Consider the following 26,587-nt stretch of genomic DNA (forward strand, 5'->3'; position numbering starts at 1 on the left):
GTTAAGGAGAGGCATGGCAGAGGAGACGGTGGTGATCCCTCAGCTGGGAGACACCAGCCCAACCCCGTTTTCACACCAGCGGCACCCAGGGCTTGGCCATACCATGGCTCACTTAGTGCAGGGAAGGAGATAATCTATTCCGAGCCTGGTTTCGTCTGTTTTCTAACTGTATTTAGCAGCGAGTTTACTCCAGACTGAGTCTGCGTGAGTAAGTGTGTATGTAAGGGTTGAGGATTGGCTGCAGCAGGCAGAGGGTTTGCTGAAAGGCTTGTTAAGGAAGCACTACTGACCATGCAATCCAATTACATAATGCTTCAAAAAATAACCGTGCTGGGAGTTGGGTCTGGGCAGCACATTTTGGCAGTAGAAAGAGGTATCAAATGTCCATCTTCCAAACCAAAAGCTGACAGTGTATTTGTGCCACAATGTGACACTGCACCTCGGCCGTAAACCGCTCTAAAGAGGAAACTTGCTTCCAGGGGAAATGCCTGCTGTTCCCTTTCAAGGCAGTGCTGCACCCTGCAGACCGACGTTATTTGAGTCCTTGTAAAATTACCACTAATCTCTGCACTCAGGATGCCTCGTGTTTTATGGGCACTCGTATGACGGCAGCTTTGTTTTCTGGGGGGAAAGCAGAGTGCTGAGCAGGGAGAAGCAGGCACCTGGCCATCAGCAGTAGCTCTCTGGGGATTTTCCTCAGCTTCCTATCATGCAGTTCCTCTCTGCCACTCTGGACAGGACAGACAAACAGATGATGCACAGTATGTCTGAAAAAAATACTCTGTCCTGCCTGAGAAAGACCCAGATGCAGTCCCATTCCCAGGCAGAGCCTGTGCATCCCTTGTGTCCAGATGGCTGCTGGCAAAGGGGACCGAAGGATCAAGCCCCAGGATGGCTCCATGCACACGTTGTTTTGGATGACAGGGATTTTAGAAACACCCTCTCCAAAAAGCACCGGTAGCTTTTATCGTAGTTACTAATTGAACTGGCTAGGCTGCTCCGAAGGCGTCGCAGCGAAGGCACATTTCTGGTGAATGAGGCAACAGCAAACTAAGGATATTGTTAGCCGCTGCAGAGCTGCTTGTACCTGAGCTGTGGGGAATGCTGCAAGAGCCGCACCGACCACCAGCGCCCGGCTCTGTCCCTGTGCCAGCCTGGGCACCGCTGGGGTCCCTCGGCCGGGGCTACCCCTCGGCTCCCCCGGGCGCTGCCCACACCGGGAGCCCCCGGCAGCAGCGGCGCGGGCGCGAAGGGGTTACGGGCGGCTCGTCCGGCCCGGCCCGCCCCGCGCCCTCCCCGGCGGTTCCCGGCTGTTCCCGGCTGTTTACCTGGCAGCGCCGGCCGGAGGCCGCGCTGACATCACCGCCGCGCCCCCTCCTCCTTCCCTCCTTCCCTCCCTCCCTTCCTCCCTGCCGCGGCCGGCCGAGCCTCGCCTGCCGCGGGGCAGCTGCTGCCGGGGCTGCAGCCAGTTCGAGTCCGAACGGCCCGGCCCGGCCCGCCGCCGCTGCTGCGCACCTTCCGCCCGTGCCCAGGGCAGGAGCAGCCCCCGGTGCCCGGCCGAGCCCCGCGGCTGTCCCCCGCAGCCCCTGGCAGCGCCCCGCGGCCCTGGGCACACGCGGTGCCCTGCGCTGCCGCCTGCCCACCCACCTGGCTGCCACGTCGCAGCCGCGTGCTGCCCGAGGGCCACCGAGCTGCCACCGAGCTGGCCACTGTGCTGCCACGGCCCTCACCGCCCTCAGCCGCTGCCCCGCGCTGCGGCGGGCTGCTCGAGCCCGGCCCGTCACTTCGGCCTGCCTGGCAGGCCCGGGGCCGCGGTGGTCCTGGGGACACCGTGAGCCACAGCCAGCGACGCAGGTGCTCACCCCTCCGAGGGTTGCTCGCTCCAGCAGCCCGCGGCAGAGCTGCTCTGTGGATGCTTTCTTGGTGCATTTGGGCAGGGAGCCAAAGTATGCAGCTTAAAGGAAATGTTTAATAAAGACACAGGAGCCTCAAACTGTTTATTTTTCCTTGCAGAAAGGTGGAGAGACGATGTCCCTGGAAACGCTGCCGGGCCAGGCGCAGGCTGGGGCTGACACTGCCTCTCACCTCTCCCTCCCCTGACAGCCCCGGCCGCGGGGTCATAAACCGTGGGGGGAAAAGGCAGCCTATTAGTAACTCTATTAAGTCTCCATTAGTTAGGTGTGAACTCATTACTCTAATATACCTGGAGGTGGGATCCCACTTGCAGGACATTAGCGCTGCAATAAGCACGTTTACCACCCGAGCTGGACCAAGTGAGGGAGAGGATGGAGGGAAGGAGAGCAGAGGAGCCTCTTGGCATCTGGGCAGTGCCTGCTGCAGCAGCACCACCACAGAGAGCCCTCGCCACGCCTGCCCCGGAGCAGCTGCACCTCTCCCACGCAGGCTACCTCCCTGTCCCCCACGGTCGTTGTCCCCATGACCAGTCCCAAAAGCACCCCTTGAGACCTTTGCTTCCTGCAGCAGTGACAAGGCAGTCTGAAACACACTCTGCTCACCTGATGAGTGGCTGCACCGTGGGAAGCTGCTCTCCTACCCTGTTGTAAAATCAGTCATTTGGGTTGGAAAAACCCTCTGAGATCATTGAGTTACCCCAGCACTGCCAAGGACACCACTTACCCATGTCCCCAAGTGCCACATCCACATAGCTTTTAAATCCCCTCCAGGGATGGTGACTCCACCACTGCCCTGGGCAACCTGTGACAGGGCTGGACAGCCCTTTCAGTGAAGAAATTTTTCCTAATCACTAAATCATAGAGTATCCTGAGCTGGAAGGAGCCCGCAAGGAATATCGAGTGCAACTACAGCCCTGCACAAGACAGACCCAAGAATCCCATCACGTGCCTGAGAGCTTTTCCCAGCACTTGCTGAATGTCTGATCTCAACCTCCCCGTTGCCTGGCCTTGCCTTTTCGATGTGTTGGTGCTTTGTGACAGGAGCTGCTCCACCATCTGCAGCTGAGCACCCTGTGAGGAACTCACAGTGAACTAAATAATGAGCTTATAGGAAATCAATTAATTAATATCAGATAGCATGCAGGAGCAGGGCTTAAAGGGGTTTGCCTAGTTAGCACAATGAAAAATGTAATTGTGTGTGGAAATCTGTAGATGTACAACGTTTTCTCCACCTTTTCAGTCAGCTTTAACATGCCAGTGTGAACTGCTGCTGCCCCTACTGCCCTCTGCCAAAGCCCCTCACACACAGCTACAGTTTGCCCTGCAGAAGACTCTGCACCATCTCCACCCCATCCTTACTCACACTTCAAGGCTGCACAAAAGCACAGTCCACGCAGAACTCTTCCCAAAACTAATTTTTAAGCCCATTTATTCCTAAACAGGGCTAAACTGTACACAATTCCTGAAAAAAAGTTGTCCAAGAGCACACAAGTAGGATTTCAAAAATTATTTCAGGAGGAAGCATGATCTTGTTTCTAAGATCCTTGGCCAAAAAGAGTATAAAATTAATGGTATTAAGTGCCTAAAAATACTCTTGGGGATCTGGGAGTTGGAACAAGGGCTTGGATTCTATTCCTAGCTCTGCCACAGACTCGCTGTCTGCAATGAAGGACCAGCTCAGACGGGACACAGGGTATACTGGAAGTGCTCAGAAATGCACTTCAGAGCTTACTCCCCCCACTTCTTGCTCTATTTTCCCAGCCTGTGCAATGGGTACAATACTGACTCTGATGGAGCAGAGCACATGAGACGGGATGTTGATGTAATTCCTCCTGGTGTTTCCAGTGCACCATGAAACCATGTCCTTTCACAGTGCCCCACTGATCAAGCTCACCTGCCCTTTTCTTCCTTTGCTGTTTCTCTGGAATTTTTACAATTCAAAACAAGCAGTTATGATTAAAAAAGAAACTAACTGAAAGTTAGCACTAGAAAAGTGCTTTCTCCCTCCCAGCAAATGCAGCACCTCCTTGCACTGTCCTCCCTGGTCAGTGGCAATTTGTCTACTGTAAGGATTTTCAAGCCCAATATCCTGCAAAATTCAGTATTAAATGTGTCTCTTTCTTGCCCTGAACAGGAGAGATAGGCATCCTTAAAATGTAACATTTGTTTTCAGACCTGGAAAATCCTGAGATATTCTTCTTTTAATATGCTATATCTAGGAAAATTGTTTCATCGTGTAATAATTATTTTATGGGTCTTTCTCACTGTTTTACTTTTACCCTGTTAACTATGGTACCTGTTTCTACATGGAATCCCATATAAAAATGTATTAAAATAATTGTGAAAGTTCCTAAATTTTGAATAAGTTACTAGCAGCAGGATGCCCAATGACAACAGTCCATCAGCAAACTCTGAGCTGAACCCACTGGTGGCTTCTCTGATTACAAAAACGGAACATCCCAATGCTACTTTGACAGAATCCCAAATCCCTGTAATTCCCTGTGTGTCTTAACCATGAAACCACTTTTGGCACAGTAATTTAAACTGCTGAATGGAAGATTCAAAATAGCACATTTCAGTGATAAATGGTAACGTTTATGCCCCAGAGTTGCTTTTACATCGACATGAGGCACTGAGGTGGGACAGAATCCTGTATGGATCCCAAATCGTGCCAGGTTTGGCCATCAGGAAAAGTATTCCAATGGAAATGAAAACCCAGGCAGTGAAAACCTCTTCTCACCCCACAAAAGGGAGAAAAAGAGACTGACATTTCCATGGGTGACTCTGATGAAATCAAGTATTTAAATTACTTCTATTTACACAGGATTTTGAGAAATAATGCTAATTTGCAGAATTGGCATCTGGGGTATGAGTATATGTACCCTGGGAGAGCACTTATAGAGCCTTTGTGAAGCTAAGTAATAAACGCTTTGTCTTCACCACACTATTTATGGGTTGCTTGGGGGCATCCTGCTCTCCTCCTGCCCCTACCTGGGCATAAAATTATTGCCCAACTAGGCTTTAATCAGAGCAACAGTAAATCTGAATGACCACACATGCACAGCCATTCCTGCTCCCTGATCTCCAGCATTAATTATAAAGTGAGACTGTTTACACAGTACATACCACTTTCCTGACTTCTTTCTTGTTTATGTCTAAACCTTTATGGACATAAAAGTTTGGAATTTGCTTTTGGAATAAAACTGCAATTGAAGTGGTAATAACTGTGTTGGAAAACAACTCTGCTCTCACTGCCCCAGTTCCACGGTCACGGCAGGTTTGCACTGGAACCTGTCCCGCTGGAGTGTGTTGGTTCAGGTCATCTCCTCGCTGTCCCAGCTGGATGACTTCTTAGGAACTGCAGCTCGAGATGGCTGAGCAAACACTCCATTCCCTCCCAACTCTCTTCCTTCACTCTGCCCCACATCTGGCTCCCCTGGGTGCATCCCCACAGGCTGATCTGGGGTTTTTGGTGCTCCCCCCATGCCAGGCTGGGGGTCACGTCTTTACCCCTCCACTCCCAAGGTACTGACCTGGCAGCCTCTTTGCTCCTCCAGATACTACCGTGGCCTGTGCCCTAAGACTCCCCTCACTCACACTTCCCCGGAAAGGGGAATTTTTCTTGTACAGTAAGTCATTACAAACACAAAAGACGTCCATCAGATGCCATACACAAGTGAGGGTACCAATAGTAAAGTTACTCATGCTCCACAAGCACTAAATTATTCCTCGTCACACTGGCCTGGCTGCTCATTTTGTCAGGCTGTCACACAATAAATTAATATGTTGGCTGTCTGGGGCTGAGAACTCTTCTATTTGTTCAGTAAAACAGATACTGTACACCCCAGGCACCATATAAAAATAATAAATTACCATAGCACACAGGCAAGGTATTACTTGTCTCTCTCCTTGCCTTTACTTTATCCCCTCCTTTCCTCTGATCAATTCATCTTCCATTTACTTTCTATTTCTGTCCGTACGTTTCACTCTAATACATATTGCTCCCATATTCCAACCATGCCACTTACTCCAGAAGTGCAAGTGCCGAGGCTCCACTGATGTGGAGAAGACGAAATCAACAAAAGCACAAGGGGAGGAGAAGAAATCAGGTATATACTGCATACCGCAAGAATTCTAGGAAAAAGGAATCGAGCCTCTACCTGGTGCTGACTCTTACGCTGACTTGGATGCCTCCTGATTCCTGCCAGACTCTCTCTGCTCTTCACATCCAACACAGAAATGTGGAGACTTGGTAGCCAGAGGAATCGAACAACCTTCTCTGTGTAGGCAGGTTGGGAAGTGTTTGACCCAATATCCCTTGTAGGTTTGAAATGTCTTTCAGTTCTGGTGGGCTGTGTTGAGATGGGAATGAATAAACTCTCTCTTCATTTTAGTGTCCAGCTCATGGAAGCTGCGCAGGCTGGATGTTAAGTCTGTCCAAATTCCTTTCCTCTTTGGCAACGTTATCCTACCTACAAAAATAAGAATTAAAATTAAGGTTGTGTTTGGCTTCTTACAACTTCAGTTCTTGCCCCACGTTTTCCAGGACACAGCTCCAACCCAAGTTTTAGCCCACAGCCCCCCCAAGAGCACCCTCAAAGTCACGGGGAGTAATCAGTTATGGCAATACTTAGTGCATCATGTCTCCAAAGCATCACGTAATCTTAACTAATAAAAAAACCAACAGAATTTACTGTTTGTTCTTAAAAAAAAAATAAGCAAAGAAGCAAAATTTAAATATTTATTGAAAAGCTAAATATTGTAGCCTTGTGCAGTTATTGGCAGGAAATGCTGTGCAAATAAAATCACGGCAGGCTGTTGCTTCCCACATCCCTGAGCTGGCCCAAGGCTGCTGCTCTCCCCACACGGCTGCCAGGCCCTGGTGCTGCTCTGGACATTCCCCAGGAAAGCACCTCATTTCTGGCACTTCTGTGCCTCAGGTACGTGATGAGCCCTGCGCTGTGTGCCTCCTCCTCTCCTGGGAAGCTCTGTGTGTCCTGAGCAGTCCCAGAGCTCAGGGAAAGGCTCTGGCAGGTGCCAAAGGGCTGTCTGGCAGCTCCTGTGCCCTGCTCAGGACTGCAGAGCTCCGCAGATGAGCTGGGCTGGCTGGGAGGGCAATGTCTCCTGCTTCTGGCATCTCATTCCCACCCCTCCTATCCCACGTGGCCGTGCATTAGTGATGGGCACTGCTGGCAGATGGCAAAGTTCGAGCCAGGCTAATTAAACATACCGAGCTAATAACCTTCCATTTTGGGACTGGTATAATTCATAATTTAATGTATTGCTGCTGAGACATTAACCTTTCAACGACTGGCACGGTGCCCACAGCAGCCTGAGTGCTGACCATCTTTCAGGAAAATGAGTATTATTGTTAAAACAGGTATAAATCATTAATGGCTTCAGCTTTTGTGTCAAGCTGCACATGAAAATAAGTAGTAGGCTGGGTAATTTATTTACCTTTTGGTGGTTATTCTTATGATTTCATGATCATATTCTGTGATTCATAAACACTGGCCAATTGCCATTCTGTTCTCGTTTTACCTCTTCAATACTGCTGTGGTTATTCTGATTTCTGTCTTAAACAGGTTCAAGATTGGTGCAGACTTGCTAGATCCAGGCACAAACAAAATCTCATTTCAAGGAGGAAAATCTTATTTTAAGCGAATTCTGCAGTATTCAAACAATTATTGAAGCAACCAACTTGTTACAATTTTGCATTTTGCTAAAATAAATGTTTCTTTGGAAATTGGTGTATAAACACACAGATTAAAAGACTTTCAAAGTTCTCCTTCAGAGGCAGCCAGGACGAAGCTCCCACATTACTGAAGAGTTTAGTAAAGATCATGTCCTATCTCTTCCAATCAAATGGTGAACGAAGATGGCCAGTGCTCAGTCAAAAGGGCAAACTATCTCTGTCTTTGAAGGCACATTAAAGATGAGTAAAAAAGAAAATCCTAAGTGGATGCTGAAGAACGAGTCCATTTGCAAAATTGCTATTTTTGAAGAAAGAAGTTAACTAAGAAATCAGCTTTTTAACTGATTAACTAAGAAGCTGCTTGTGAACACATCTGTCACATTTAGTGCTCAGGATAATGCAAAGACTAGGACATTGTGGAGGCATACAAGAACAAGGAGCACTATCAGCATTGCTGATAGTGCTCAGAACTTCTCCTCAGAACTTTACATGGGCATTCTCAGGACTATGTGAACTGAAGATAAAACATTTGAACCTGTTCATAGGGACAGCACTCAGGAACAGGCATTGTTTGAGAGGTTGGGGTTCCTCTGGATACCTTCTTCATCCTGGAAACATACAGTGTTAGCCCCAAGAACATGTATTCTTTCCATTGATAATGATGCAGGAGAGAACCCCTCATTCCTACAAGTGATAACCTGCCTCTGTTCCTCCATATCTGTGTCACCTAAGGCTCAGGGCTGAGCTGGTACACCCTCACTCTCGGTTCTGGGACGTGTCACTGAACCAGATGCACCTGGATCAAAGTCTGGCAGCTCCTTTTTCCATAGACACTCCATGGGTGTCACACATGAGTGTCCCTGCATTTCACTCCCTCTGCTGGCTCCAGTTAGACATCAAACAAAGCTTTTGAGACCTGAAATTTCTTTAAGGCTGAGACATCTAAAATTCATACAGATCTTCAGGCTTCTGCGCCTGCCCTGCTCTGCTGTCCTTCCAGGCAGGGACACAGCCCTTCCTCCTGCCAGCCACAGCATCCCGGGCTTGGCACAGGACAGTGGCACTGCCAGCACTCCCCCCTGGAAGGCTGAGTGGGAAGTGTGTGGCTCTGTTCAGTGTTGGTGGTCCCAGCCCTGAAGGATGGCAGGACCTCACCGAACAAGTGGTATCTGCTGGGGGCAAGAGCCAAGTGTATCCACAGGTAACTGCAGTCACTGCCCTGTGCCACACTGAGCCTCACACCTGCTGGCCCGGCGTGACTTCCCGAGGGAACTTGACCGTGGCTTTCAAACACCTGGTATCTCAGGAAGAAAAACCAGGAAAGGAACACTTTTGAGGAACGCCCCTCCTTAGTCTGAAGGACCAGATGTGTCCCAGCTGAGGGTGTGTGCTGGTGCTGCCATGGCCCCATGAGAAGTCAAGTGCCCCCTGGTCTGGCTGGCTGGGGGAGCATGAGCCCTCTTGGCCAACACTCCCTGACTCAGCTGTGCTACTCAGACAGGCTCTTAGGCAATTTTTTGCTTTCCAGTAGCCACGTGACTTTTCTATGGCAAGAATTACTCAATGTGCAGTTCCTGTCTGAAGTGGCCCATCCAAAGTATTCAAAACAAGTTCTGAGCAAACTCACACCTCGAGGGTTGGTGTTGCCTTTAGGCAGATTTTGTTATTTCACAAGTGGGAAAACTGAGGTAATTTTTTTTCTTTAAGGGAGGCAGATGCTGTACATGTGCAGGCACTGAACACCCTTGGTGCTTGTCTAAAGCTGGGTAGAAGCATTGAAAACACCTAGATAGAGTGTTTTCAATGTGATAGAGAGGCTGCATATTTGGACATGAATCCCCCTAAACCATTAGGGTTTTTGCCACACACACATTTACTTGCCACAGAAATGGACCTTGTACTTCATTGTTCAAATACTTGTCTGCAGTTACTCTGTCTTTCAGGTTTTTGATATTTCAGGTTTTTGGTATTTCCCCCTCGTTCACATAGCAGATGGCAAACCCCAAACTGGAGCAGAAGTCACTTCCTACACTGTGGTTATAAGAGAGTTAAAGTTCAGGTTTCTAATTGCTCTCTCGAGGCCTTATTACTTGTTGATTAGGGCCTTTTGGGACTGCATCAAACCTATAATAATAAACACTCATTTCAGTGGAAGTTTGTAGCTGCCATGGCAGCCCTGCAGCCCTTCTGTAACAGCACACATCCAAACCAACCAAGAAAGGCCTCTCTACCTTCTTCGGAGGCTTTGCAGGCTGGACAGATCTGATCCATGGGCATTTACCTGCCAGATTGGAGCTGGGGCTGCACCTCTGGCAGCGTGTGCCACTCTGCCCTCCCAGCCCAGAGACCAACGCTGTGAGAGGGCTCTGGGCAGGAGCCAGGGGTGGGGGTGAAGCACATCTATGTTAGCGTTCCTTCAGAACAGTGACTGGTTCCCTAAATTCTAGCAGATTCGGGGACAGCAGCAAGTAAGCAGGACTGCCAGCACACCGCTGGTGGCTGGTCAGTGCTCATAGTCCATCATCTCCTGTGCTGTTACAGCACATGAACAGAACAGATGGTGTGAAGATGCCATCCTGAAACCCAGGTGCTTTGTGCTGCAGCAAAAACCTCTGCTGTGTGAGGGTGCTGCTGGAGGAGGACACTGAGCGCTTGCTGTATGAACAGTTTCTCTGTGGAACCCTTGGCACAATCAGCCTCCTCCCACAGGTGCCCCTGGCCCAACCAGCCCCATGGAATCTCTGGGCTGATGCCCAGTGCCAGCCCAGGTCAGGGACGCTGCATCCTGCTGGAGCACCTGGGGCACAGGGGACACAGCCCACAGATCCCCAACTGGCACAGAAGAGAGTCCCCCAGCGAGGAGCAGTCGTGGGACAGTTGCAGATGCCTGGTGCCCAGCTGCTCACTCCAGCTCTGTGTCTCACCAATGCACATGTTCTTAATTGCAAAACCTAACTGAGTTCTCCGAACTCAAGCAGTCCAAGGTGTCATTCCCAGGCTACGTGTTTGGAAGTGCTTGTATGGCATTGTTTTACAGGCTGGATGTCAGAAGGGATGGCATGGCATGGCATGGCACGGCATGGGGAACACAGTGTGGTCATGGATTGTCTCAGGCAGGAGAGAAGTTGCTGCAAGTCTACTCTTGGCAAGTGTCTGGAGAAGGGCAAAGGGTCTCCTTGAAACACCCAGAATGAATGAGCCTGAAGTAAAAGTAGGTGTTTATCTTGAGTCGCTGCCTCAGACAGCTGGGTACCTGTAGGAAGGGGTGGATGGATGCTAGCCAAGGCAGCCATGCATGAGCTGTTACACAGCAGTTAGTATTGATCAGAGCTAACGGCTGCCGATAGGAATGTGGAGTGGACTGACAGGCCAAGAAGAGGGAAGGAGGAAACAGCCTTTGCTGGTGGCAGACGTGTAGAGGAAAGCCGATAAAAAGTCAATTCCACTTAACTGAATGGCTGCTAACTAAATATTTTTGGGGCCAGAGCCTTCCCAGATAGCAGCTGGAACATCTCTGCTCCAGAACTGAGACATCAAGTGAGCGTGACATCGACGGCTGAGATAAGACACGCTGTGATGGCCGGCAGGGCAGGAGAACCTGATGAGCCAGCCCTGCCTGCCTGCCCTGCACCGTCACACACTGTAGAACACAGAAATCCAGAACTGCTTTTCCCAGGCCCAATACTAAGATTATGGACAGTCTTTCAGGCCAACTTTTAGTGGACTGGATCAGTGCTTAAAGCACCGAATATAAAGTAATTCTCCAGCAGTTTGATTAATAGTGTCATAGTCATAGCTTCAGTTCAGGTTCAACCTTTTTAACGTTTTATTATTTTACAGCGTAATAAATCAGGGCAGCAGGAAAAGACAGATGTAGGAATGTCCCTGTGTCCCATCTGCTCATGCAGACAATGGGTCACAGGATAACAGTGTCCAGGGCTGAGACAGCTGATAGAAAATCTACTGGAGAGGAGTCTGTAACAAAGCCAACGGTGCTCTGAGGAAGGAAGAGGCAGCTGGAAGCCAGTCAGCATGTCCTGTGGAGCTGCAGCATTGACCAGGGAAGGAGCAGACCAGGGCTCCCAGGGGGATAACTGGGATGAGAGGTCTCCTTGGCAGCTGCAAGAGGAAAGGCAGCTTTGCCACAGCACCAAGTGTCCTGGAGCAGAGCAGGATGCTGCCCTTTCTCACAGAGCAGACAAGACCCTTCCTGTCCTTCCAAATCCAGCTCACCACACTGATCCTTACTGGGCTGGCTGGTGCAGGGATGGACACAGCTCAGGGATCATCAGGGGAGGCTACAGCCTAGGGAAAGGAAAGCTGAGCCATGTGGGGCCAGTGCAGGCTGCAGAGAGGAGAAAGCAGAGGCTTTGCAGCTCAGTTGGTGGACAACAATATAGATGATGGAGATAAAGAAAGAATGGAGAAGTTTTTATGAGACCAAAAGAATAAGAGAAGTACATGTAGAGGTTCATCTCTGATGGAGCTGTGGGAGAGACCGCAGGAATATGAACCTGAAACACGCAGGGGAAGGGCCGGAGGTGCTGAACATGGAGCTTGACTTGTTAGGAAGGAGGAATGAAGGAAGAACAAGAACAAGGGATCTGAAGGGATAAAAAAGACAAATCAAATACTAAGAAAACTCCTAAGGTGTATTTTTTATGGACGGAAATATGTGTGTAGCCGCAAAAAGAAGAGGCTGTGGCAATCAAAGGAAGCAATGACACAGCCTTGGAAAGGAGGTTTTGTCATTAGAATGGAGAATAGAGAATGATCCAATCATTCAGAAATTGTGAAGGGTAAGGGAAAAACTGGGTCACAGTAAGTTAAAAAGCTTCATGGTAAAGTAACAAAATCTAGTAAGTGTACTCTGCTTCTCACATCACCTAGTTTGTTTTGTTTAAGGTGAACCTTGGGACAGCACATAGAGATGCAAATAAATTCACACAGAGATGTGGTGAGAACAAGTGAGACTAATGTTTGAAATTTCGGCCCTGTATTTATAGGCTGCTGCTTATATTGCAGAGCAAAGCAGGTTGTATATTGAACAAATATTGCACTGTTTTCCATCTTCCTTTAACAGGAGTTAATTTTACTTTTAAATTTTAATTAGTTCCATGGAGGGGCCTGGCAGTCCCAAGGCAGAGGCACCACAACTTACAGGTTTGTTGTCACTACAGCTTCAGGACCATTACAAGAGGTGTAAGTTACAACCCAGGGACTTGATGACCAAAATACTCTTAGCAGCTGGACTCAGCACGCAATTATTTGCATTTGCAAGTGCTGATGTTCAGGTGTTTATTAAACAAAATCCTCAGTTCTGTCAGTGACTGCCTGGCACTGATACCCAGCAGGTGTTGCAGGCTGGGCCATTGGCATGGACAGACACACTGACATCCACAAACCCTGCAGCTGTTATGTTCATGCTTTTAAAAGATAGTGCTTTGAAACCTTCTATTTACTTCTAGACTAATTTAAATAAAGGTTAACTGTGAGATTTAAGCCATTTTCTGACAGCAAGCATTCAAATACACAGTGAAGGCATTGGCACAGCTAGAAAACTCCTTCAGCCCATGTGCACCATTGCTGGACAGTCAGTGGGATGGTTTAGGGAAGAAATCAGTTCAATATTCCAGCATCCTTTGTGCTAAATATTGTGCAATTCCAAACTAGACTGAATTCCAGCCTGTTTTATTTTGCTTTCCTACCAGGCTACCTCCCTGCACTCTGTTATATTGGAATGTTTTAAAGCTGACATGGTACAGGAAAAACTAATGAAATCTATTAGACTTCCAGTACAAAAGAGGAGAGATTTCTAAGAAATACTGCACAAAAAAGTGCAGATTAAAAAAATTGAAGCAGTGGAGAACAGCAACTATGTGCCACAAAAAGATAAACACAAAAAGCTCAGCTCTCTCTTATAAGACACCCACAGCCTCCATCTGTCATCCCAACCCTTCCTCTCCCTACTGCTCTTAAATTAAATGAATGCTTCTAATGGGCGATTTTCTCATGAAAGCATATGAGAATTCATACAAAGACAAATTAAAACAATGCTGTGGAATCAAGCAGTTCACCTCTCTCACAGGTTGCCTGGCTTCAATGGTTGCATTTACAACAGAAAAAAACAACAATAAAACACCCAAATAAAGAAAAATTGGTGAAACAGCAAACCTTGCATTGACCAAAGCCAATGCAAATGCAGGCTGCTCTCTGCAATCGTTCTCACAGTCCTACACCAGAGACTAAAGCCTATTTGCCTCTGTGTAAGAGACTCCTATACACATCAGATTTACTGGTCCTGTCCTTTGTGGGCCCTGCAGTCCAAACACCTCCCAAGGGATCAGCAGTGTTAAAACTACAGATTATGTTTTTCTTCATGTAAATAAACTTAGCTTAGGCTACTGCGTCTAAAGTGGCTTAAAAATCTATTTTCCTACTCACCACTTACCATTTCAGTTGCTTTTAGCATCCTACCCAGCATCCAATCCATGCAGAACATGAATAACTTGTTCAGATTTTCCGTTCTCACTTTGTTTTCTGATCACCTGAATTTTGAGGTTGCTGCTTAGTAACAGAATTCCTCTGTATTTGGGGTGAATGCATTTAATTTCTGCCACTTTAAGCCTAGATGAAGGTATTAGCAAAATTGAAACATTTCTATGAAACATAGAAAATTAAACATTTCTATTAAGCTAAGGTCTGAAGGAGGACACTTGAAAAGGAAACAGATGTTAAATGCAGACCCCATCAGCTGTCAGAGCCTCCTTCATAATAGGTTTCGGCTGCCTCTGTATTTCACTGTTTGCTCTTTGCATTCACTCCAGGCAGTCTGATACCAAATGGTTTGGGTATTTTAGTTTTCTTAGCTAATAGTCCCACTAAATTTAGATCTAACAGCAGAAAGGAACTTAAAAGGAGATGAGCCACTCCTGCAGCCCCAAAGAAGTTCCCAACACCAGAAAAGGCTGAGGCTGGAAGCACCTGGGATGGGGGATACCTGGTTGGCACTGTGGCTGTGGGATCCATGGCCAACAGTGTAAGCAGGTCCTGGACCAGGGCCATGCTCAGGAGTGTCCATGCTGCCAGGACAGGGACACTGGAGTGCTGGCTGGACATAGCAGGGGCTCTGTCATCTGCCCCCTCTGGTCTACACTGTCCTGCTGCTGCAGGTGCTTCATTCCTCACTCTGGGTTTTGGCACCAGATTGCACTGCTCTCACCACTTGGATCTCCTTGTTTGTTTGCTTTAATCTCACGTACTCCCTCCCTGCTCTCGCTGTCTTTGCACGATTCCTGCTCTCACCCTCTTCATTACCAAAGTCACTGGGACTGCTGGAGCTCACAGCAGAAGGTAACTGACCCTCCCCAGACCCCCCACTCTCTGTGATTCCTGCATGTGCTCTTTCACAGTTTCTCTTACTGAAGTCCCTCACTGTTGTACTTAACCACCGTGAGTGACAGAAATCCAATGCTGACCACTTCATTATGTACCGACCTTGTCCCCTGGCCTCCTGCCCCTCCATCTCTCTTGGGCAGTTTGCCCTGTGTCGCGAGTCCTTGTTAAAGGTCAGGACCCCAAACCATCAGCACTGGTCGTGTTGTTTTACTGTATCACCAGAGAAATCAGGGCTGTCGGATCTCATTAGAGCCCCATTTACGGGTGGAATGCCGCTGCTGGTGTGGGATGAGCCGCTACCTTTGAAACGCAATCTTCCCCACATCAAACCAGCAGCACACAAGGATTATATTCCAGCAGTCAATCTCTCATAATCGCTCCCACCCTTATTGGCATGGCTGCTGTGGTCCCTGCATGAGAAAGGAAATCCTCTTAAACAAATACTCTCGGCAGGAGTAAGACTCTGCTTCCCAATGAAGGGACGCAGGCCGTGGCCACAGGGAGGGCAGCGCAGGTGGCCATGTGGGCTCGCCTGGAGCAGCCAGGTCAGCAACCCCTGAGCTCTGCCGGCTTCTTCCTGCGGCAGCAAACCAGAGACACATCAGACTTGATGCCGCGCCAGTGATGGAGAAGTGTGAACTGATCCTCTCAACATGCCTGCGAAACGAGCTGGGAACTGTCACCACCGCGGGAGCAGGGAAATGACGCTGCTTCCTGCGTGTGACATGGCAAACCAGGCAAGCACTGGAAGGTTAATTATTCACAGCCTTAGAAAAACGTCTTTAAATTGTGACTCTTATCAGCTTCTTCTCTGACATGAGTATTAAAACGGAGAGACCCTTTCCCTCTCGGATTACACCAGTTTTCTGTCACAGTCATGGCACTGCAGTAAGGGATTTCCAGAGGATGTTGTCAGGTGGGTTGGGTGGTAAATAACATCATGCTCCACATGTGAACTGAGCTTTTAAAAGAAAGTTTCAGTGTGGCTGTTTCAGCACGGCTGTGTGCTGAATCGGTAATTTCCCCAGTGCACAATGCAGAAAATGATGTGAACCCATTACATGAATTCTGAAGACAAAGAGAAATCTCAGCTGCCTTAATGAGAATAAATCAAAAAATAAACACAGAGGCTAACAAGAACCATAGGAATAACTTTAAGAACCCAATCACATCCAGGATGAATTCCTGTACAACATGGCAGGACAGGGGAGGCAGCACGTTAAACTCACAAAATACAGATATGTCACTTCAATGAGAGATTTGTAACAATTACCTTTTGGGCCACATGAGCTCCCAGTTGTGCACTACAGGGTGACACCTCATGATTTTTCTAGAAGCATTTATAATATTTCACCATGAAAAATTCCACCTTTTTAGACGATGATGTTCCTCCTCCTCAGGATGGTTGGAGAAGTTGAGCTGATATGCACAGGGAGGTGCTGGAAAACCCAGCAGTCCGTGGATGGAAAGGGAGTGATCATGTCAGGAAAGAGGGGCCAAAGGAACCGTAAGGGCAACCAAGCCGGGAGGCAAGGTTTGGATGAGTTTTTATACCACCTTCTTGGGGGTTTTGTTATTAAATTTAATGCCTAGAAAGAGGATAAAGTTTGATGTTGTACAGTGAGAGGATTATCTTTGTATGGCAGTCTGGGAAAGGCACGGCTCACATGCAGTCCATAGCAGAATTTTGAAAAATCCTTCTTCAAAAAAAGTATAAAAAGAGGAAAAAATATGAAATCCTCACTAGATGGGAAAAAAGAGAAGATCTTAACAAGTCTAACAGACAGCCCTAAAACCAAAGCATGCAGACTCAATATAATTTATTAGAGTGGCAGGAGAAGGCAGTATCTGCATGGGAACAGCAAAGTTATACAAGAGGAGGATTTACCAGGAGCTCAAAAACCTGAGAATATGGTACAGATTGAAGGAACTCGACACGTGCTTTGCCCAGTTCTGAGGCAGGCAGGTGCAGCTGCATTTTTAAGAGAGTGTGTAAAAGAGGACTGTGACATCCATGAGAGGTGTGATAGGGAAGAGCCTTAACCAAAACCAGTGACATTTTACTCCAGATTCTCAGGCGACTGGGAATGGGAGGATAAGGTTACAACACATGTTAAAAATCCAGATCTGCTTTCTTCTAAGTCACTAATTGTGATATTTTTGCATCCATTTGGGTCAGCAGGGTCATAAAATATGACCTTTCCATTTTGCAAAGTTTCTTCTAAATCATTCTCTAAGAGCTCTTTTAATGTGTCCTTACCCAGAGCAGTGGGGTTGGCTCAGCTGGGCTCCTTTTTCATTCCATGCACAGTTACAGACATTTACTGCAAGGGCCTGTGATGTTCAGTAGGGGAAGAAAGCTAAATTATGCTAAAGTGTATTTTAATTTGATACAATTTTTGCTAATAGTGAAAACAGACATATATCTGACATTGTCTAACATTTCAGTATTTGCCTAATTAGCAGTGCCCTATGAGAACAAGTCACCCTTGGTTCCCTGGGGGCTACAGAAGGGGTCTCTGCCCTGGAGCAGCCAGCATGGGCTGTTACTGCAGCTCCTTCTCCGTGTGGCCGCAGTGAATTTGCTGCTTGGCTGCAGCACTGAAACTATCTGTCAAGTCCAAAAGCAGAAAGAGAGTTTGAAAGGCAGACATGATCTGTGATCAATATCCTAACAAATCCAATGGAAGCCCCAGCTCCCAAAGGGTTAATCCAGAGAAGAAAAGGCATCCGCATGTTTAGTGAGCTAATGTGTTTATTGACTAGGAGGCCTTTAAGTCTTCAACAGGGAAAAGCTCCGATAAGTGACTGGAAGTTCGAGTCAGACAGCCTGGTTTGGGTGGAACTTGGGTGGAACAGGGTTACCTTTTCCAGCTGATTGACTTTTTAGACTTCTGGGGGATCATCCCTGGGGTGTCCTTTGGCAGGAGTTCTGCATCTGCCTGGAGTGAAGCCCACTGTGGAACAGGGATGTTCCCACATCAGGCAGTGTCCAGGCTGGCTGATGTGGACACCACATAGGCACCTTGTCCCAGAGAAAAATGATGGGCAGCATCCCTCCAGCATCTCGCACTGCTGTTCAGCATGTTTGAGTCTGGACCTGGAGTGTGTTGTAATCCTCTGCTAAAATCCTGCACCCAACCCTTGCATGGACACTCCTGATTTCCACAGGGGCATTCCAAAGTGTGCAGTGACTCCTGCTGAGAGCATGACTGCTCAGTGCCTCCACTTCCCAGCCTGGAGCTGACTCCTTGCTTCCCCATCGGCGCATCCAGGGCTGGGCACTGGGAGAGCTGCCTGCTCAGCAGCCTGGCCAACAGCCCTGCCCAGTCCTGTGAGAAACTGCATCGGCCACCTTGTGTTGACCCAGCAGCTGGTCAGTGCCAGGCTCAGTGCCAGGGTCAGAGGCCAATGTCCTAGGTGCCTAATGAGGAAAGAAATAAATACCCTGGAATACTGCTCCCTCTAGGTCTGGCAATCTGCATGGGAACACCTGTGAAGAGGTGGGTGAAGAGCAGCACCACCTCGGCCTTGGAGAGGAGAATGGGCAAAATGCATGCTGGCACCACTCCCGATGAAGGGCCTGAATTAGGAATTCAGGGTGGCTGCTGCCCACCACTCCACACAGATCCTGCAAGAATAATTCTCCTCCCTCAGATCCCAGCCTGGGGACAGGGTGGAGACGCAGCCTGAGTGCTGAGATCTGAGGGCAGAGAGGCTGAGCACAAAGAGTGAGCCAAGGTTTGAGCCTCAGCAGCTCTTCGTGGCTCGGGATGTTGGACTGACCAAGCCATCCAAAGAAGCCACGGCCATCTTCCTGCTCTCCGGCTTCTCCTCACCTTAATTTGCATATTCAAGGACCGCCGATGTCTGGCTGTCAGAGATGGTGACAGTTGGGGGGGTTTTTTAGCTTTATCAAGGGGGATTATTTTTAACCCAAATTATTTTGCATTGTAAATGTTTAAATCCACATCAAATCCAGATTAATGCATAAAATAGTCCAAGAGGGTATTTACTGGGGGAAGAAAAAATAACAATAAACCAAATTATTATGGCTAGCTTCCATCTGAAGTGTTTTAAAAAGGGAAAAGTCTGAGATTTTGGCTAAAATATCACTTCAAGGAGAAGACTGAAATAAACCTCTCTGCAAAACGGCACGAGTTTACATACAAACTGGAACCCTCGGTACTTTTTCACAACATGACTGGAATTAATAATGCAGATAAATCCTAAATAAATCAGGATTAGTGTTAACTATGTCTTGAGGTTTAATACGCTGTAGGAAAATGAAAGGGGGCCGGCGGGGGTGGAAGGAGCTTTGCCTTAAAGCCGAGCGGAGCAGAGCCGGAGGAGGGCAGGAGCCCCCGACCCGCCGAGCTGGGCAATCAAAGCGCTCTAATCGCCGCGCTGCTCCGGGATGTGTTCAAAGGAGCCGGGCTGGCCACGGGCTGCCTGAGGTCACCGGGGAAATGCACTCGTGGGCCAGGGGGAGGGGTGTCTCGGATTTTTGGACAGCCCGGCTGTTTGGATCTGGTTTCAGGAGGTCAGCCGGATTGCAGTATTTTACAGTCTTATCAGCAAAAAGATTAAATTTCCCTTCGTGGTTAAAGAGCTCAGCTCCACTCTGAAGGAAAATATAAATAAAACTGCCAACACAATCGCCCGAGGAAAACCTGTGGCAGCATGTCGGGGCTGGGGAGCAGCTTCCCCGAGGCAAGCGTGTCCCCAGCGTGTCCCCAGCGGTGTCCCCAGCGTGTCCCCAGCGTGTCCCCAGCGGTGTCCCCGCTGCTCCCAGGGCTATTGTCCAGCCAGCACGGACTGTCCCGCCCTGTCCTCTCCTCCTCACTGCTCTGTGTGGAGACAGGGCTGATGAGCTCCTCGCTCTCTGATACCAAAGTGGAGGGTTAAAATTTTTACATCTTTTTCAAAACCCCAGAGGAGTAGAAAAATGCTTCTTGTGTTCACTTTGTTAGCTGGGAATTCACTGTCCCTGTGTGTTCAGGTTCTGTCCTTGCACCCCTGGGTAAGGACATCAGCTCAGGGCTGCCCTGGCCTCTCCCAGGTGTGGGACTGGGCTGGAAGCTCTCAGAAATTTGCGGCATTCTAAGAAATCTCATCTCCCATCTGTTTCCTGTTCCTCTTTCAGCACTTCCCCGGTGCTCACACCAGCTCTGGGGCTGAGAGGAGTTCTCACCCGCCTTGTGCCACAGCTCATCACCCACACCTGTGCCAACAGCAATAAATCCATCACAACAATGCCACAGGACACGTGCCATTCCTGCCATCTCGGGTCCCTTTGCCCGTATGTGTTTGTCACAAACCTGAACACAACCCCAGCTCTTTCCCTAAAGCAGCCAGTTCGCTAAACTTTAATGATAACCTGATGTTTTTACGTGGTATATTTATCTATGATTAAACATTGACCAGTAAGCAAACAGAGGAGGTTTTCAATAATTTTTCAATATTTAAGAGCTGGAAATGACCCTGTTTTATATCACACAAAATGAAGTGCCAGCAGTCGGTGGTGCTAGTGCTGATGTTAGTTGTTTGGATTCTGAAACACAGCACTTCCTGTAAGAGTGAGTCTGTGTCTCTGGTCTCTACAAGAACAGCCCTGTAGGTCTGTGTCTTGAGAGACCTGAAATGATCCTGGTGACACCTCCTGGCAGGTCCCTCTGCACAAGTCAGCACATTCACCTCAGTGCCACTGGAAACTTAAAAAAAAAGTTAAAGAAAATAAACCCCAAGTCTGTCTTTTCTTTAAGGTATCTTCAGCATAGGTCTGAGGAGATAAAGATGAGATGCACAAGTGTAAGAAGTGCTGAGATACCTCTGGATGAGAGAGGGATGACACTGACATTACACAGGAAATCAGAGCACAGTGCCCACTCAGGGCTCTCCTCTTCCAGGAGCAGCCACGATGAGCACAAGCCACCCCCAAACTCTGCATGGCCTTCAGGTCAGTTCAGGTGAACCAAACCCAAAGGATGCTGTCCAGCAGCTGCAGCACCTGTGTGGCCCCAAGGCAGGACAGGCCCTGGGCTCACAGGCTGCTCAGCGGTGTGGGTATGAGGTACCAACTGTGGAATGCTGAGGTCCTCCAGCTGCACGTTGCAGTAACTCACCCACACAGCCAAAATCCCTCCTTTGGGCTCACATCAACATTTCAGCTGACACCTGCAGGCATGGGGCTGTGTTGGAGCAACCACCTCCCTCCTTGCCCTGTTCCAGTAAAATGGAACTTTTATTTTCTGGCACAGAGCCAGCAGTGCCAGAGCCCTCAGGTCAGAGTGGTGGGACATAGGGCTCTGAGCCAGGCAGAGAGGTCCTGCCTACCCCCTGCCTCGTGCCCTCAGAGCTGCCATGCCCAGCCTGGGCCACCAGCCTTGAGTTCAGCTGCCTCCAGCAAATCCTCCACAGAGGCTCAGGACTCTTTCACCAGCCTGCCTTCTCCAGCTGCAGGGAAGTGTTTCTGCAGTTCTAACCAGGATTCTCAGTGTAAATGTCCAGAAACCATTGGGTATTCATAGAGCACAGGAGCTGGTTTATTTATACTGCAATGTTTAAATGTTTGGGTTTTGCTTTCAGCCATTTCCAGTAGAAGAAAAAGGGGGAAAAAAACCCAGAGGGAGAGGGTGGAAGGTCACTGGGATACGGATGTGACTTGTGCTATGTCCACTGCCATAATGGGGCCATGTAGCGTTGGCCCTTCGTCTTACTGAGCAAACCCTAAGTGCATTAAATGCACAAACAGCCAAGCCTGATATATTCCTTAAAAAACCCACATAGTGCTATTCCCATGTGTTTGAAAGGAGTAAATCACCCAACCCTAAAGACACCTGTGTGGAACAGAACAAATAACCTGAAAGCTCCCTGTGAAAACCAGCCAAGATCTAAGGACGATTCATTTGGTGCCCCAAAAGCTGCAAATTTCTCTTCACAAGGAAGTTTATACATCTCTGCTAAAAGAGGATATGAAAGCAGCTATAAAAAACAGGAATCAAAGTACAACAAATTAAACAAGGAAACATCTGTGACAATCAGTATGAGCCAAAGCTGATGGGTGTGAACAACTTGTAAGAAGAGCCAGCTGTGTCAAGCACTACCCACAGAACCCTCACAAACAATAAACCCAAGAGTTCTGAAGTTCACCTTTGATACAATAAATTCAAATAATTGATTATCATGTGCAATAATTAACCGTTACTAAACAGAGAGAGGAAAAATGTCAATAACAGTGGAGTGAAACATTCCTGGTGCACATTTGTAATTGAAGTGATTGATGTAAATATATAATCAAGGTCATGTAATAGTGAAGGTGTAGGTTAAATAACGTCTGTTAAATATAAAGATTTTTAAATTACCAACTCTGAACACTTGTATCTAATAATTTTAAAAGAGTAATTTGGAAACTCTTCAAAGGCTTCTGGCTAATCCTTAATATGTCTTTGAGAAATGGAAAAGTCTCTGCAAGGCTTGGGAGGAACTTTGGTTGCAGGTCTTTAAAAAGTATACAGGACTGACCTGAGTGTACAATAGAAGGTAACACAGGCATTGTGGCAGCAAAGAGATGAAGGATGGAAACATGCTTCACATTGATGATACTGCACTGGAAGTAATTATTGGTTTTCATTTTCTCAGCAACTTTCAGTGTGGATTCTTGGATTACCAAATCTCACTGATGGTGATGTTGTAAATGTGTGCCAAGCCTCGATTTCCCAAAGGAGTGCAATGAGAAAAGCTTCCAGCCCTCCATTCAGAACTGGAGAACCAAACACTCCATGGGATGGTCTTTGCCCATGATATGTGAAGTAAGTGGAGGTTTGACAGATAATGTCCAGGAAGGCCAGGCAAAGTGGAATGACTCACTTGGACCTTACAGAAGCACCTGTCCATTACCTCGGGACTCAGCCCATTAGAAAATGCTAATATCCTCAACACCTTAACAAGATATTTTCATTTGTAGGGAATAATAGTGCTTGTTAAACACACAAGTAACAGCATCAGGATTGAATGCTGCAAGGTGGAGAAGGTGAACCTCTGGAGAAAGATGTCATTGGATATCACCCAATCTTCAACATAAATGCTAAGTGACATAGATTCCTTCATTTCTCTAAAGAGCTTGTCCTGACAGTTTACTAGTTTCAACATTTCTCTGATTTTTCAGTGCAAAGTACATTTTCCAGACCACCAATGCCTGCTGTAGCTCTGTCCCGAACTCTGCACAGTTTTCTTTTTCAGATTCACTCACCAAAACCAAACCATCCCTGAGAGCCAGAGCCATGCAAGGGGCTCATGCACTTGTGATGCCCATTTGGTGCATGGCCAAGAACCTCGTTGTCTCTCACAAACGAAGGACCTCAGTGCTCCCCTGCAGGTGTCCAGCATCCACCTGGGTCCTTGTCCAAGGCACAGCAGTTTGAGCCACCAGCTAACACAGACTGCCTGAACATCAGGTCTCTTTGAAGCATTTAAAGCTGGACACACAAAATTGTGAATAACTTTGGTCTGCTGACCAGAAGGTCTGTTTCTAAACAAAGAGGTACAAGATGTTACATCAGATGGCAGAACTCAGGAACTGAAATGATAGCAAAGCTGCTGAAATACAGAGAATTGGGAAAAGAAATAAATATTCAATAAATTCATACACAAATAACAACTGACTCTACAGCCACCTTTCATAGGAGAGGAGGGATGTGTAAAAGACCATGGAAAGTTTATTTTCCTATGGCACTTACAATGCAGTATTTCATTTGAAATGATCATTTCCTGTGCACACTGACCAGGAGAATGTGATCTTCCTCTTCCTCATCTCCTTCTCTGCATGTCCTTTCTATCATCAGTTTTATTTGGCATTAAACAGTATTATTTATGGAATAAATGTCAAGTTTTCTCATGAGCTTAGTGGCAAGCACCATGACAACCATGTCCTGGTGTAGATGCTATTGACACTAAAGTACGATGTAGTAGTAGTAGTAATCATAATAATAACAATAATGATGATGATGATGATGATGATGTCAAGGCCCTCAACTGAGGTCTCTGTTATTACAAACCATAACTTACAACAAGTGCACACCAATGTTACACCACTGCAAGGCAGTGTTCTTACTGGGGTTGGACAATTAAAACCAGTCAAAGACTTCACTGACAATTCACAAGCAATCTATTATTATCCAATATTTCCCTAACTCAGCTCTATGTGCAGATGTGTATATATCCATGTATTTCATAGGCAGTGCATGGAGAAAGCCAGGGCAATGCTTGGTGTTCCCTTCCTCCTAAAGTGGTTAAACCAATGCTGATGTTCTTGGCACCAGCTGATTAATCGGAGCAATTTTAATAAAAGAAACACCACCAAATAACAAAATCAAGAGTAAAGAATCCTTTCCCTCTGCCTCGCATCATGTGGCTGCATCCTCCATATGGCCAGAAGGAAAAGCCATCTCCCATTTGCCCACCAAACCACATATTTAATCCATGTGCTTATGTCAAACTTAATTACAGCACATTTGGCATAAAATAACAATCCACATCCTTGGAGAGGGGAACTTAAGTAGTTAATATGTGTGATTGAACGAAAGTGCTTTGCTGAATGTTTATGAGAAACCCAAGACAGCCAAATGTGGTGATATTTTAACCATTTAAACACCAGCTCTGCCACCCTGCGCTGGAGCCCTTAGGGCACCTGCCCTGCTCCCCTGCACACACACCTTGCCAAGCCTCACCCAGCTAACTCACTGGCCCCAAATAACCCACATGTTGCTCTGAGAGACAATTTTTCTGCGAATCTTCCTGCCCTTTTTTCTCATTATGTGCCTTAAAAAGATCTTGGTGTTCCTTTCTTAGTTTCCTGCCAGTTTCTGGAACTCACAGGTCTCCAAAATGCAAATTTCCTCTTTCTGTATCCTCCAGAGCCTCTAAAGAAGCAGCCCTAAAACTTGACAAGTGGTTCTGGATTTATGCTCAGTCACAGATTCACTGGGCAGATAAAGACAGAATAAAAGAAAGAATGCAGAGGTGCTTTAGGTCCCACAGGGGAATCAGTTGACGTGGGTGTCCAGGAAAGCTGGCTTTGGGATCACTCCAAGGGAGAGTCAGAAAACTGCTGGCCCTCGGACTAACACCCTACAGCCTCGGGAGTGCTGCTCATGGGGACCTGTGGGGCACAGGACAAGGCACCTGCTGGCCCCAGAGGGCTCCGTGGCCCATGATGCTGGGAGATGGAGCCCACAGAGACCCAGAGCTTGCTTCAGGAGCACCAGGCAGGGTGCAGGGGATCCGAGGGACTGCCTGGGAAATGGGCTGTGCAGCAATGGCACAAGGCGATGGAGGCAGGTCCTGCTGGGGTGTGCATTCAGGGGTGACACACGAACAAATCTTTAATGAAATCAGTCAAAAAGTGGTGCACGGGTCCAGAGAGGCTGCTGAGGTTTTACTGCCTGACTGGGCATTAAAATCTGCCCTCAGGTTGCTGCCCTCAGCAGCTTGATTTCTGTTGGCCTTGCTTTCAGTGGGGGTTTGAACAAGGTGACCTCCAAAGGTCCCTTCTCACCCAAATTACACCCCAATAACCAGGAAGGACAGAAATGGGGGGTCACTGCAGTCAGCACCCGAGATCACAGAGTGTGAGTAAAGTTCTTGTGTGAGAAGCAGTTTGTGTGGCTAGAGCAGGGGAAGAATGAAAAGTGTTCAGCAGTGACCTTGCTACAAGGAGCAGGAACAAAGAGGAAACAGCTGAATGTGGTGCGGGGGTGACGAGCCCTGGTAATGGCCTGCTCCTGCTCCCAGACAATGCGCATGGAAAATCTCCCATTAACTTTGGTGACACGGCACCAGGCTCTAAAAGAGCAGGCACTAAAGTGGATGACAGTGTCAGAAAAGAGAGGAGGAAAGAAGGAAAAAAATTAAGTTTCACTTTCATCATGCTGAGAATGAGTTCACTGGTGAAATTCTGCTGTTCCCTCTTTCAAAAATGAACATAAATATTTTGCACCAAACACAGTGGAGTGGCTGCTGGAGTTAACTGACTCAGTGTCTTTAAAATAAAGGCATGGCTTTTTTCTTGCCAGAGATTAATTCTTGATGATTTATTGGAGTTAGTGTGAGTCCTTCACCATGACCTGGATATAAAATAGGTGGTAATAACCCAAGAACCATCTCATTGGGTGCAAAATCCTATGGAATGCCCGCTGTACACTGATGTAACTGACTACGACACGCTGGCTTTTACATCACCGTCACTACCCTGCCTCTGCTAGTACAAAATAAAGTTAGTTTTCACACTGACTGAGAATGTTTATAGATACATATATAAATAAATATATATACAGAGGACAATCAGGTGATGCAGGCTTTGATAAGTAAACATATATAATACAACCATATACTCCTGTGTCTAGAAAAAAGCACATGTTAAAGAAATTGCAGTTTCTAAAAACCCGTGCTTTTAGCCAGGGTGGCCAAAACACTGCCCAGACTAACATATAAATTGTATTTTTTGGTATGGGGAAGATTATGAGAAGAACACAATGAGGTTAATCAAACACCTTTGGATCAGAGCTGACCTGTAGCCTGAGGT

The 26,587-nt window shown here is 47.5% G+C and overlaps 1 protein-coding gene across 7 annotated transcripts in view; it reads right to left on the reverse strand.

The window, feature by feature from the left end:
• Window positions 1-26,587, reverse strand: part of ZFHX3 (zinc finger homeobox 3) — a 480,743-nt gene that overhangs the window by 135,823 nt on the left and 318,333 nt on the right. For all 7 annotated transcript variants that reach the window (XM_085071261.1, XM_085071268.1, XM_085071270.1 and 4 more), the window contains one exon: window positions 6,074-6,385. The gene's annotated coding sequence lies outside the window, so the exon portion shown is untranslated. The remainder of the gene's footprint in view (window positions 1-6,073; window positions 6,386-26,587) is intronic.

The sequence above is a fragment of the Lichenostomus cassidix genome, chromosome 11, assembly GCF_008360975.1.
Source record: "Lichenostomus cassidix isolate B80296 chromosome 11, HeHo_3.0, whole genome shotgun sequence".
In the NCBI taxonomy this organism is placed as follows: domain Eukaryota; kingdom Metazoa; phylum Chordata; class Aves; order Passeriformes; family Meliphagidae; genus Lichenostomus; species Lichenostomus cassidix.